Consider the following 13,808-nt stretch of genomic DNA (forward strand, 5'->3'; position numbering starts at 1 on the left):
TCAAGGAGAATATGTCATAATAGAAGCCCATAGAATTCTGAAGGTAAGGTAGAAAATTGTGCTTTGGGATTTTTCAGGGACCTTGTTGACTTTTTTATTATTATTCAGGAAATAACTGTTTAGTTTTTTTCCTTTCAGGGTCGATTGTGGACATTTTGGATGATGGTGGGATGTCATGAAGGGGTTTGAGCTGGTAGATACTGAGGTGACTCATCAAGGGATTGAAACGTTAGAATCTCTTACTGCTAGGACCTAAAATTTTAACCCCTATGAAAGGAGAAATGGTATAATCTTGAGCCTGAGGAAGGTGTGGAACTAGAATTGAGGATTCTTCCTAAAATAGGGACCTTGGACAGATTGCTTCTACTGAGCAGCCAAACCTGCACCATGATTTGTTATGGAAATCAAGTTTACAGTAAGGACCTGTTTTAATTCCTAATCTTAGGAATTGACAAATATGTTCTGGACTGCTGAAATCTTTGGATGTTCAGAAACACACACATACCATTTGTTAAGGATCATTGCACAGTCCTATGTTAGTGGAGCTACTATAGGTAAATAAATTACTTTGAAAAAAAATCACTAACACAAATTACAAGGCAAATATCTACCATGAGGAAAAGCTAGTAGACAAAGTATACAAAAGGACTCTAAGGAGTAAAGATAATAAAATTGCATGAAAAATGTTATAAAATAAAGTGTTTATAATCATTAAAGATATAAAGAACAGAAAACATTAGAATTTTATGATAAAAAAGAAAAAATTTTAAAGAACCAAATAAGCCTTAAAGGTATGAAAAAGGAAGTAATCAAATTAAAACTTTGAAGAACAATTTTGACAGGTTAAGAGTTGGCTGATGTGAGTATCTGTGACTTTGAGGAGGGAGATGAGGAAACTGCCCAGATGCAGGACAGAAAAATAAACAACTATTAAAAGGCTTGAAGCAAGCACCTAAAAGAATATTCCCAGGAAGAGACAGCATGAGGGGAAAGCCAAATTTAAAAATATATTGATAAGAATGTTTAGAATCAATGAAAGACTTGTTTGCTTAGAATGGAGAAGCATAGCAAGTCTTGAACATAGTAAAATAAAGCCATGTCATGGTATCATAGCAAAATACTAAATAAAAAAAAAAAATCTTTAAAACTACCAAAAAGGCTGATTAGGTGTAAAAACTAATAAGTAGACTGACTGTACTTTTCCTCCTCTTTAGATGAGGCTACAAAATAATTGAATAAAAAAATCAAAAAGCAAAAACAATAAGGATGGCTGTAAGGAAAAGGGAAGTTACACCACACAAATCTTAATCAAAAAGCAAGTTGTCACAGCAATGTTGCTATCAGGGACAAAGAGGGTCAATAAAAAGCTAAGCATAAATATTACCAGAAAGTTATAGCAATATTAAATTCTATTCTAGCAATACAGGCCAAAATATATAAAACAATAATTAACTGGAAGATAAAATATGCAAATTTATTATTGTATTAGGTGAGATTGGGGATTTAAAAATATTTTTTTCATAAAAATGATATATCAATTAGACGAAGAATTAATAAAAATAAGAAAAAATTGAAAAAATGTAATAAGCTTGGCTTAATGGACACACATACACATAGTGAGCTCACTAAAACATTAGGTAAAATTAAGTAGTTCATATTATTTTCAAGGAAACATAACACATTTCTAAAAATTAATTGTATTCTGTACTACAAAAGAAGCTTTAGTAGTACTTTAGTATACTCATACAATGACCATAGTCTCTATAAGAAAAATGTACTAACATTAAACATCAGTAAGAAAATAACCTCCAAAATACATCTGAAAATTACAAAGAAACACTTTAAGCAATCTAAACTAATGAGTCAGAAAAAATCATCATTATAAAGTAGTTAGAACTGCATGACATTGAACTAACTTTTCAGAATGTAAAACAGCAAAGAACAGTACTTACAGGGAAATATATCAGTCAAATCCATATGCTTGAAAAACAGATTGAAAATTACCTTTACAAAGTTAGAAAAAGAACACAGGCTAAGCTCAAAGAAAGTAGGAGAAAGGAAAGAATAAAAATAATATACTTAAGACTCCCTCTTGCGAGAGGGCTGGAATCACAACCAACTGCTGAACAATCATCAACAGGAAGACACTGGAACTCACCAAAAATGATACCCCACATCGAAAGACAGAGGAGAAGCTGCAATGAGACAGTAGGAGGGGTGCAACCATAATAAAATCAAATCCCATAACCACTGGGTGGGTTACTCATAAACTGGAGAACAATTGTACCACAGAAGTCCACCCACTGGAGTGAAGGTTCTGAGCCCCATGTCAGGCTTCCCGAACTGGGGGTCTGGCAACAGGAGGAGGAATTCCCAGAGAATCAGATTTGAAGGCTAGCGGAATTTGACTGCAGGACTTTGACAGGACTGGGGGAAACAGAGACTCCACTCTTGGAGGGCACACACAAAGTAGTGTGCACATCAGGACCCAGGGGAAGGAGCAGTGACCCCATATGAGACTGAATCAGACCTACCTGCTAGTGTTGGAGGATCTCCTGCAGAGGTGGGTGTGGCTGTGGCTCACTGCAGGGACAAGGACACTGGCAGCAGAAGTTCTGGGAAGTACTCCTTGGTGTGAGCCCTCCCAGAGTCCATCATTAGCCCCACCAGAGACCCTCTATGATCCAGTGCTGGGTTGCCTCAGGCCAAACAACCAACAGGCAGAGAACTCAGCCTCACCCATCAGCAGACAAGCAGATTAAAGTTTTACTGGGCTCTGACCGCCAGATCAACACCCAGCTTTACCCACCACCAGTCCCTCCCATCAGGAAGCTTGCACAAGCCACTTAGATAGCCTCATCCACCATAGGGCAGAGAGCAGAAGCAAGAATAACTACAATCCTGCAGGCTGTGGAACGAAAACCACATTCACAGAAAGATAGACAAAATGAAAAGGCAGAAGAGTATGTACCAGATGAAGGAACAAGATAAAACCCCAGAAAAACAACTAAATGAAGTGGAGATAGGCAACCTCCCAGAAAATGAATTCAGAATAATTATAGTGCAGATGATCCAGGATCTCGGAAAAAGAATGGAGGCAGAGATCGAGAAGATGCAAGAAATGTTTAACAAAGACCTAGAAGAATTAAAGAACAAACACCTAGAAGAATTAAAGAACAAACAAACAGATATGAACAACACAATAAATGAAATTAAAAATACACTAGAAGGAATCAATAGCAGAATAACTGAGGCAGAAGAACGGATAAGTGACCTGGAAGACAACACGGTGGAATTCATTGCTACAGAACAGAATAAAGAAAAAAGAATGAAAAGAAATGAAGACAGCCTAAGAGACCTTTGGGACAACATTAAATGCACCAACATTCACATTATACAGGTCCCAGAAGGAGAAGAGAGAGAGAAAGGACCTGACACAATATTTGAAAAGATTATAGTTGAAAATTTCCCTAACATGGGAAAGGAAACAGCCACCCAAGTCCAGGAAGCACAGAGAGTCCCAGGCAGGATAAATCCAAGGAGAAACATGCCAGGAGATATAGTAATCAAACTGACAAAAGTTAAAGACAAAGAATAAAATTTTAAAAGCAACAAGAGAAAAACAACATACAAGGAAAATCCCATAAGGTTAACAGCTGATTTCTCAGCAGAAACTCTACAAGCCAGAAGGGACTGGCATGATATATTTAAAGTGATGAAAGGGAACAACCTATAACCAAGATTACTCTACCTGGCAAGATCTCATTCAGATTTGACAGAGAAATCAAAAGCTTTACAGACTAGCAAAAGCTAAGAGAATTAGGTATCACCAAACCAGCTTTACAACAAATTCTAAAGGAACTTCTCTAAGTGGGAACCACAAGAAAAGAAAAGGACCTACAAGAACAAACCCAAAACAATTAAGAAAATGGTAATAGGAACATGCATATTGATAATTACCTTAAATGTGAATGGATTAAATGCTCCAACCAAAAGACACAGACTGGCTGAATGGATACAAAAACAAGACCCATATATATACTGTCTACAAGAAACCCACTTCAGACCTAGGGACTCATACAGACTGAACTGAAGGGATGGGAAAAGATATTCCATACAAATGGAAATCAAAACAAGCTGAAGTAGCAATACTCGTATCAGATAAAATAGACTTTAAAATAAAGAATGTTACAAGAAACAAGAAAAGACACTACATAATGATCAAGGGATCAACCCAAGAAGAAGATATAACAATTATAAATATATATGCACCCAACATAGGAGCATCTCTATACATAAGGCAAATGCTAACAGCTATGAAAGAGGAAATCGACAGTAACACAATAATAGTGGGGGAATTTGTGGGGGAATTTAACACCTCACTTACACCAATGGACAGACCATCCAGACAGAAAATTAATAAGGAAACACAAGCTTTAAATGACACAATAGATCAGATAGATTTAATTGATATTTATAGGTCATTCCATCCAAAAACAGCAGATTACATTTCTTCTCAAGTGCACACAGAACATTCTCCAGGATAGATCACATCTTGGGTCACAAATCAAGCCTTGGTAAATTTATGAAAATTGAAATCATATAAACATTTTTTCCGACTACAGCTATATGAGATTAGAAATAAATTACAGGGAAAAAACCATAAAAACCACAAACACATGGAGGCTAAACAATATGTTACCAAGTAACCAAGAGATCACTGAAGAAATCAAAGAGGAAATGAAAAAATACGTAGAGAAAAATGACAACGAAAACACAACAATCCAAAACCTATGGGATGCAGTAACAGGAGTTCTAAGAAGGAAGTTTATAGCAATACAATCCTACGTCAAGAAACAAGAAAAATCTCAAATAAACAATCTAACTTTACACCTAAAGAACTAGAGAAACAAAAACAAAGAAAACCCAAAATTAACAGACGGAAAGAAATCATAAAGATCAGAGCAGAAATAAATGAAATAGAAACAAAGAAAGCAATAACAAAGATCAATAAAACTAAAAGCTGGTTCTTTAAGAAGATAAACAAAATCAGTAAAATTTTAGCCAGACTCAACAAGAAAAAGAGGGAGAGGACTCAAATCAATAAAATGAGAAATGAAAAAGGAGAAGTTACAATGGACACTGCAGAAATACAAAGCATCATAAGAGATTACTACAAGAAAGACTATGCCAATAAAATGGAGAACCTGGAAGAAATGGACAAATTGTTAGAAAGGTATAACTTTCTCAGACTGAACCAGGAAGCAATAGAAAATATGAACAGACAAATCACAAGTAATGAAATTGGAACTGTGATTAAAAATCTTCCAAGAAACAAAGTCCAGGACCAGATGGTTTCACAGGTGAATTCTATCAAAGATTTAGAGAAGAGCTAACACCCATCCTTCCCTAACTCTTCCAAAAAATTGCAGAGGAGGGAATACTCCCAAACTCATTCTATGAGGCTACCATCACCTGATACCAAAACCAGATATACTACAAAAAAAAGAAAATTACAGACCAATATCACTGATGAATATAGATGCAAAAATCCTCAACAAAATAGTAGCAGACAGAATCCAACAACACATTAAAAGGATCATACACCATGATCAAGTGGGATTTATCCCAGAGATGCAAGGATTCTTCAATATACAAAAATCAATCAATGTGATACATCATATTAACAAACTGAAAGATAAAAACCATACGATCATCTCAATAGATTCAGGAAAAGCTTTTGACAAAATGCAACACCCATCTATGATAAAAACTCTACCGAAAGTGGGCATAGAGGGAAGCTGCCTCAACATAATAAAGGCCATATATGACAAACCCACAGCAAACATCATTTTCAATGGTGAAAAACTGAAAGCATTTCCTCTAAGATAAGGAACAAGACAAGGATGTCCATTCTCACCACTATTATTCAACATAGTTTTGGAAGTCCTAGCCATGGCAATCAAAAAGACAAAGAAATAAAAGGAATACAAATTGGAAAAGAAGAAGTAAAACTGTCACTCTTTGCAGATGACCTGATACTGTATGTTGATAATCCTAAATATACCACCAGAAAACTACTAGAGCTAACCAATTAATTTGGTAAAGTTTCAGGATACAAAATTAATGCACAGAAATCTCTTGCATTCCTATATACTAACAATGAAAGATCAGTTAGAGAAATTAAGGAAACAATCCCATTCACCACTGCAACAAAAAGAATAAAATACCTTGGAATAAACCACCTAAGGAAGTAAAAGACCTGTACTGAGAAAACTATAAGACACTGATGAAAGAAATCAAAGATGACACAAACAGATGGAGAGATATATCATATTCTTGGACTGGAAGAATCAATATTGTGAAAATGACTATACTACCCAAAGCAATCTACAGATTCAATGCAACCTCTATCAAATTACCAATGGCATTTTTTACAGAATTAGAACAAAAAATCTCAAAATTTGTATGGAGACACAAAAGACCCCAAATAGCCAAAGCAATCTTGAGGGCTAAAAATGGAGGTGGAGGAATCTAATTCTCTGGCTTCTGTATATATTACAAAGCTACAGTAATCAAGACAATATGGTACTGGCACAAAAACAGAAATATAGATCAATGGAACAGGATAGAGAGCTCAAGGATAAACCCATTCACCTATGGTCAACTAATCTATGAAAAAGGAGGCAAGGATATACACTGGAGAAAAGACAGTCTCTTCAATAAGTAGTGTTGGGAAAACTGAACAGCTACATGTAGAAGAATGAAATTAGAACACTCCCTGACACCATACACAAAAATTAACTCAAAATGGATTAAAGACCTAAACTTAAGACCAAACACTATAAAACTCTTAGAGGAATACATAGGAAGAACACTCTTTGACATAAATCACAGAAAGATCTTTTTTGATCCACCTCCTAGAGTAATGGAAATAAAAACAAAAATAAATGAATGGGACCTAACGAAATTTAAAAGCTTTTTCACAGCAAAGGAATCTATAAACAAGATGAAAAGACAACCCTCAGAATGGGGAAAACGTTTGCAAACAAATCAACAATGATTAATCTCTAAAATATATAAACAGCTCATGCAGCTCGATACTAAAAAAAAAGAAAAAAAAAAAACCCAATCCAAAAATGGGCAGAAGATCTAAACAGACATTTCTCCAAAGATATACAGATTGCCAACAAACACATGAAAGGATGCTCAACATCACTAATTATTAGAGAAGTGCAAATCAAAACTACAATGAGGGGGCTTCTCTGGTGGCGCAGTGGTTGAGAGTCCGCCTGCCGATGCAGGGGACATGGGTTCGTGTTCCGGTCCGGGAAGATCCCACATGCCGCGCGGAGTGGCTGGGCCCGTGAGCCGTGGCCGCTGGGCCTGTGCGTACGGAGCCTGTGCCCCGCAACGGGAGAGGCCGCAGCAGTGAGAGCCCCGTGTACCGCAAAAAAAAAAAAAAAAACTACAATGAGGTATCACCTCACACCAGTCAGAATGGCCATCATCAAAAAATCTAGAAACAATAAATGCTGGAGAGGGTGTGGAGAAAAGGGAACCCTCTTGCCCTGTTGGTGAGAATGTAAATTGGTACAGCCACTGTGAAGAACAGTATGGAGGTTCCTTAAAAATCTAAATTAGAATTACCATATGACCCAGCAATCTCATTGCTGGGCATAAACCCAGAGAAAACCATAATTCAAAAAGACATACACACCCCAGTGTTCATTGCAGCACTATTTACAATAACCAGGTCATGGAAGCAACCTAAATGCCCATCAACAGACAAATGGATAAAGAAGATGTGGTACATATATACAATGGAATGTTACTCAGGTATAAAAAAGGATGAAATTGGGTCATTTGTAGAGATGTGGATGGGACTAGAGACTGTCATACAGAGTGAAGTAATTCACAAAGCAAAAAACAAATATCATTTATTAACGCATATATGTGGAATCTAGAAAAGTGGTACAGATTAACTGGTTTACAAGTCAGAAATAGAGACACAAATGTAGAGAACAAATGTATGGACATAAAGGGAAAGTTGGGGTGGGTGAATTGGGAGACTGGGATTGACACATATACACTAATATGTATAAAATAGATAACTAATAAGAACCTGTTGTATAAAAATAAATAAATAAATAAAATTCAAATAAAATTAATTAATTAAAAAAATAAAAGATTACAATTTTCGATCTCAATAGCACAGAACATTAGCTATTGGATCATTTAAAGTCTTACCTTTTAACAAAATGAGTTTTAAGGCAACTAAGATTTAAAGGATTCAAATGACATGTCTCACTATTCTCTAATTGCTAAGTAATCCCTGAGTAAGTGGTACTCCTGGGACACACTCATATACAAGACTTTAATTTACTTTTTAAGGCCCCCATCCAATGAAAGTGAGAAAAATGCTCCTTCTGGAATTTTTCAACACTCCTTGTTCTCATGAATTACTATTGCAATGTTGAAGAAACTGGTTTAGTTAACAGGCAAGAGCAGCAACACTATTAGTTCTCCAGCTTGCTTATGGTGACTGTGAAAGTTCCATAGCAATCATATTTCTTCCCTGAGTCTGAGAAATGCTCATGAATGCAGTGCCAGCACATTTGGAACAACTGCTCACAAGGACTTGCACTGAAATGTAAGGTTTATGAGTCTCGGCTGAATTAAATGAAGTAGTTACCACTGGCAGCTAAATTACAATGTTTGATCATTGTTGAGGAAGGAAATGAAAGACTAAGTTAGAGAAAGAGGGTTGAGTATAAAGCCTGAAGGATAAGACAATAAATGGTAAGAAAAGCCAAGAAGGTCACAAATCAAGTAGTTGAAGAACTGAGTGGGGCAGAATAGATGTGGGGTTTTGGCATGACTTTTGAGGCTATATATATGGGGTTTTGTGGTATGAGTGAGTCTGCATGCCTAAAGAGTTCAGGACCAAGGCAGACAATCACTTAGAATCACTAAAGTACTCAAGGGTTCTTCCCATTAGCAAGTCCCTGGGGTCTCTGGCACAGCATTTCTTAGTGTCATCTCCCCTAGCTGCTGTCAAACCCTGTCATTTCATATGAAACTAATGACACTAGAAATGCTCCCAGAAAACCAAAGAGGGAAGAATAATATCCTATTAAGAGAAAGTTCTACTACTGTTGTCACTCTTTAGTTCTGGATACTCCATTTATCCAGGTGAAACTCCTCCATCATTATCTAGCTGTAGGACATGCTCCATAAATTCTCTTGAGTTTCCTCATTTGAAAGATGGAAATGATACAATCTACTACAAAACAATAACTACAACAACAAAAAACACTCAGTGTAAGGACTGGTGTTTAAAAGGTTCTAAAAACATGAATTATTTTTTCCTCTTTTCATGAAGTTAATTCATATGGAACTAAAAATTAGAGAGAGGGTGAAAATAAATTAGAAAGGAAAATATAGAGAAAGGAATACTGAAGATGCTAAATGATGATACATGCTTAAAAAGAAACAAAATGGAAGAATAAAGGAATGTGACACTATGACAAAGAAAACAAAGAAACTAAATAGAAATACATAGGAAAATAAATGATAAAGAAATAATTAAATGGAAAAAGGAGAAGCAGACCCGGCAGAGTAAAATAAATGAAAAATTAAAGGCTCTCTCTTGTATAAGGGGCCTTTGTAGGAATGATTTGATTTATCATATATCTTAACTTGTTAGATAAAATTCATCTAAAAATGCATACTTCTAGAACACAGAAATAAGGTATCTGAAAAATCTGTGGAATTAGAATGGATAAGGAGCAAGAAAACTGAGTGAAAAATCGACCAAAAAGTTACTGAGAAACTAACTCCATGATGAAAGTAAATTCTAAAGTGCATGAGGTTTGCAGCTGCAGTGAATTCCAAGGTGACTCAAAAAAAGCACTGTAGATTTGTTCAAGTTATAGAATCTTTGTAACAATTCTCAAACAGTTACAAGTATCCAGAGGGAAGATACACCATAGAGTTTTCAGGTGTTCAGTTTCAGGGTCTTATCCCCAGGACAGTGCTCCATTTTATTCCATTTTTAATTGAAAATCAACAACCCAGAGCTGTATCAAAATCTTTCCAGCATTGATGTTTCCACTTTCCTTCAGTAGTGCATGAATAATGAACTTGAAATAGGTACTACTTACTTCACCACAGCTCAGCAACTTGCAAACTACCAAAGTGTTTCAGAAAGAGCAAACTTCTAGAAACAAAGCTATAAGGTATTTAGATAGGGAATATTTATATGTGAGATGGTGTTGCCAAATCTGGTTCCCTGTGCACCAATGCTGAATAGAAATATGGAGACTGAGAATTGGAAGATAAGAAATAGAGAGGCATTTTATTTTCTTGGCCAGGCAATGGGAAGACACAGTAGGCTAATGCCCCAAGAACTGTGCCCCCCTCCTTGGGGAATCAGAGAAGATTATATATGTGGGGCTTGCAGTCTGGGGTATGTGATAAGGATCAAAAGTTGTGAAGGTCTTGCATTTCTTTTCTTCTGCAAATTCATGGCCAAAGCTGGCATCAGGCAGCTCAGCAACTGGGTCTGGTGTCCCTGAAGTCATCAGCCTGTGACCATCTTTCTGAAATGAAGAGTGCTACAAGGGAGTATAGGGGGAGAAGAAATGCCAGGTGCAAAGGGTAATTTGTATAGAGTCAGAGAGTAATCAGCTTTGTGAAGGACAAGTCTAGCTACAAGTGTTAGTTAGTAGTAACAGCTAAAGAATAGCAATGATTGCTCAACTCGTTCAGGCCTGTTTATGTTGTTTCCCCAGACTGTTATTGTTTCATTATTTTCTTTGTTTATCAGAAAAATCTCATTTCTAGTCTTGCTGCAACAATGGTGAATATAAAGAAAATGATTATTCAGGACATTCAATAAAATAATAGTAACTCTCACTAAAATAGTAATATACTTAAGCAATGAAATGGAAAACAAAAAAGCCAAACAGATATTAGAGACTAATATAATAGGCAATCTCTTGCCCATATTGATTCATTACAGTAAAGAGAAAGCATAGAAATTATGGTAGGAATGAACATACATAGGGACAAGACACTATGGACATATACAATAAATTTGAAACCTTAGATGACATGGAGAAATTTGAGAGAAAAAAAATTTACCACAAGTGACTAAAAAATAGAAAACCTTAATTAACCCATTGTCTTAGTCTGTCCTATAAAAAAAATACCACAGACTGAATGGCTTACAAATAACATAAAATTTATTTCTCATGCTGTTGGAAGCTTGGAAGTCCAAGATCAGGGTGCCAATAGATTCAATGTCTTGAAGAGGGTCCATTTTCTGGATCATAGACAGCTGTCTTCTTTCTTTGTCCTGATATGGTGGAAGGGACAAGGGAATTCTCTGCAGGCCTCTTTTATAAGGGCACTAATCTCATTTATGAGGGCTCCATCCTCATGACTTAATCACCTCCCAAATGTTACATTTCCAAATACCATCACCTTGGGAATTAGGTTTTAATATATGAATTTTTTTCAGGGTTGGGGGGACATAAACATTCAGTTTGTAGCATCCATCAACTCTGTTTCCATTGGAAATAAAATGTGATTCCTGTCTCACGCTGAAACATACATTCAAGATGGGTTAATGGCCTAAGTATGGAAAGCAGCATTTTTAAATGATAGAAGAAAATACAGAGAACATTTTTAAGATAATGGTGGGGAGAGTAATTAAACAGGGAAGCCACTAGAATAAAGTGGCTTTAATGTCTTGGCAGCTTATGCAGGCAAACTAAACCTAAGCCAGAGTCAATTCACTCAAATCTGAGAAAGTGAAATGTAAGAACAACTCTCACAAACAGCCAACAGGGCTCTCCCAAATAAGACAACTGCTTAAGCTATAGCCAATCAATGAATTTCCTGCTTTGCTTCCATGTCTTCTCTATAAAAACCTCTCCCTTGACTCCTATTGGTAGAGCACTACTAATCACATTTGATTTGGCATTGCCCTATTTAAACTGATGTATACTCATATAAACTCTTGAACATTTTAATGTGCCTCATTTACCTTTTAACACTGTGTAGTGAAAGATTTCTTGAATAAGAGACAGAATGTACAAATAATACAGGAAAAAAATTCCATGTAATCAACACATGTTCTTCCTGACAGTATTTAAGAAATGCCTTATAAATCTAAAAATTGCAGTATTGAGGACCAATTGGAGAAAAGGATGCTAAAAAAACTTGGCAAGCTTCAACTTCTGTTGATCGTAAACTCCAGGGTTGCTCTTTCTAAAGCATATCCAAAAGCAGCATCAGCTCTCAAGGGCTAAGGATTTGAGCCTCAATCAGTGCAGTGTTTCTCAATTTGGAATGGAGGTTACTCCACGCTCTGTGGGCATCTAGGAATAGGGGGTATGGACATTTTTTGTTGTCCTCATACTAAGGGGTGGTTGCAGCTCCTGCATTTAGTAAACAGGGACCAGAATGCTAAGTGCAGGGTACAGGACAGTGCAGAACAAGGAAGAACAGTTGTGCACAAATAAGTGACAAATATGGCTTCAATACAAGTCCTGTCTTTCAGTGAGGTTGTCCCTGAGCATCTTCTGATACAGAATTGTGGGATAACCACCAATAAAAGTAGTGCCTGGGTGTTCAACCTCAACTATGAAGCCAGGAGAAAGCAAACCAGGGATGGAGATAAGGAGTTTTTGCAGATGCACATGGGTGGAAAGCTCTGTAATTAAGGAGACTGAGAAAATGTCATGAAACTGTGGGGTGTTCAGGATCTAAGTTTGATAATGCTGGATTTCAATGAGAAGATCCTTTTGGGAGGCCTATGAGTATTGGGTTGGCATTAGAAATATCAATGTTACAGCAATAGACGAGGGTGGAGTTGAGGGTAGTCTTTTGTGTGCCAGAGCTCGTGCCAGGTGCTTTGTATTATCTCATCTCCACCTTCGGAAGTAGGTGAGAGAATGAAGCTCAGAGAAACTAGAAACAGGGGTCAATAAAGAATTTCTGACCACAAAGCTGGTGTTCTTTGTTTTCCAACATCATTTTGAAATAGGTTTCATTATTCTTATATATCAATTGAAGAATTTAACATCTGGGAGTTTAGGTAACATCAGTGAGTGCCTGAATTCTAACCTAGGACTTTCTTTTTATATTTCAAGTATTCTTAAAACTATGGTCCTTTTATTCACTTTTATTTCAGACCCTGTGTGTGTGTGTGTGTGTGTGTGTGTGAGAGAGAGAGAGAGAGAGAGAGAGAGAGAGAGAGAGAGAGAGAGAGAGACAGAAAGACAGAGACAGAGACAGAGATAGACAGAGAGAGAGACAGAAAGAGAGACAGAGACAGAGAGAGAGGGAAAGAGAAAGAAGAGAGAGAAGGAAAAAAAGATTTGCATCTTTGCATCTTTTTGATTTGGAATTTTTAATAAAATTTAGTACATTAACATTTTTTGTTGGAAGCATTACTAGAACATTACTCTGTTTTTCCTACACATAAAGTTTTAGCTAAAGTTAAAAGAAGTAAAAGCGTACATATATTACAGTGTTAGGGAAACAAATGCCATTTCTTCAGTACATTATCGTGTGAACCAAGGTGGCATTGTAGACTAACTGCCAACCACTCTTTCCAATGCAATCACAGTAATACGTAAAGAAGGTACATTACTTCTTATACTCATTTTATTGAGAGGTTTTATCATAAATAGGTGTGGAGCAAAGAACATACTATGGAGAAAGGATAATCTCTTTAATAACTGATGCTGGGAACACAGGACAGTCACATGAAAAAGAATGAAACTAGATGGCAA

Source organism: Orcinus orca, chromosome 7 (assembly GCF_937001465.1).
Source record: "Orcinus orca chromosome 7, mOrcOrc1.1, whole genome shotgun sequence".
NCBI classification, from domain to species: Eukaryota; Metazoa; Chordata; class Mammalia; order Artiodactyla; family Delphinidae; genus Orcinus; species Orcinus orca.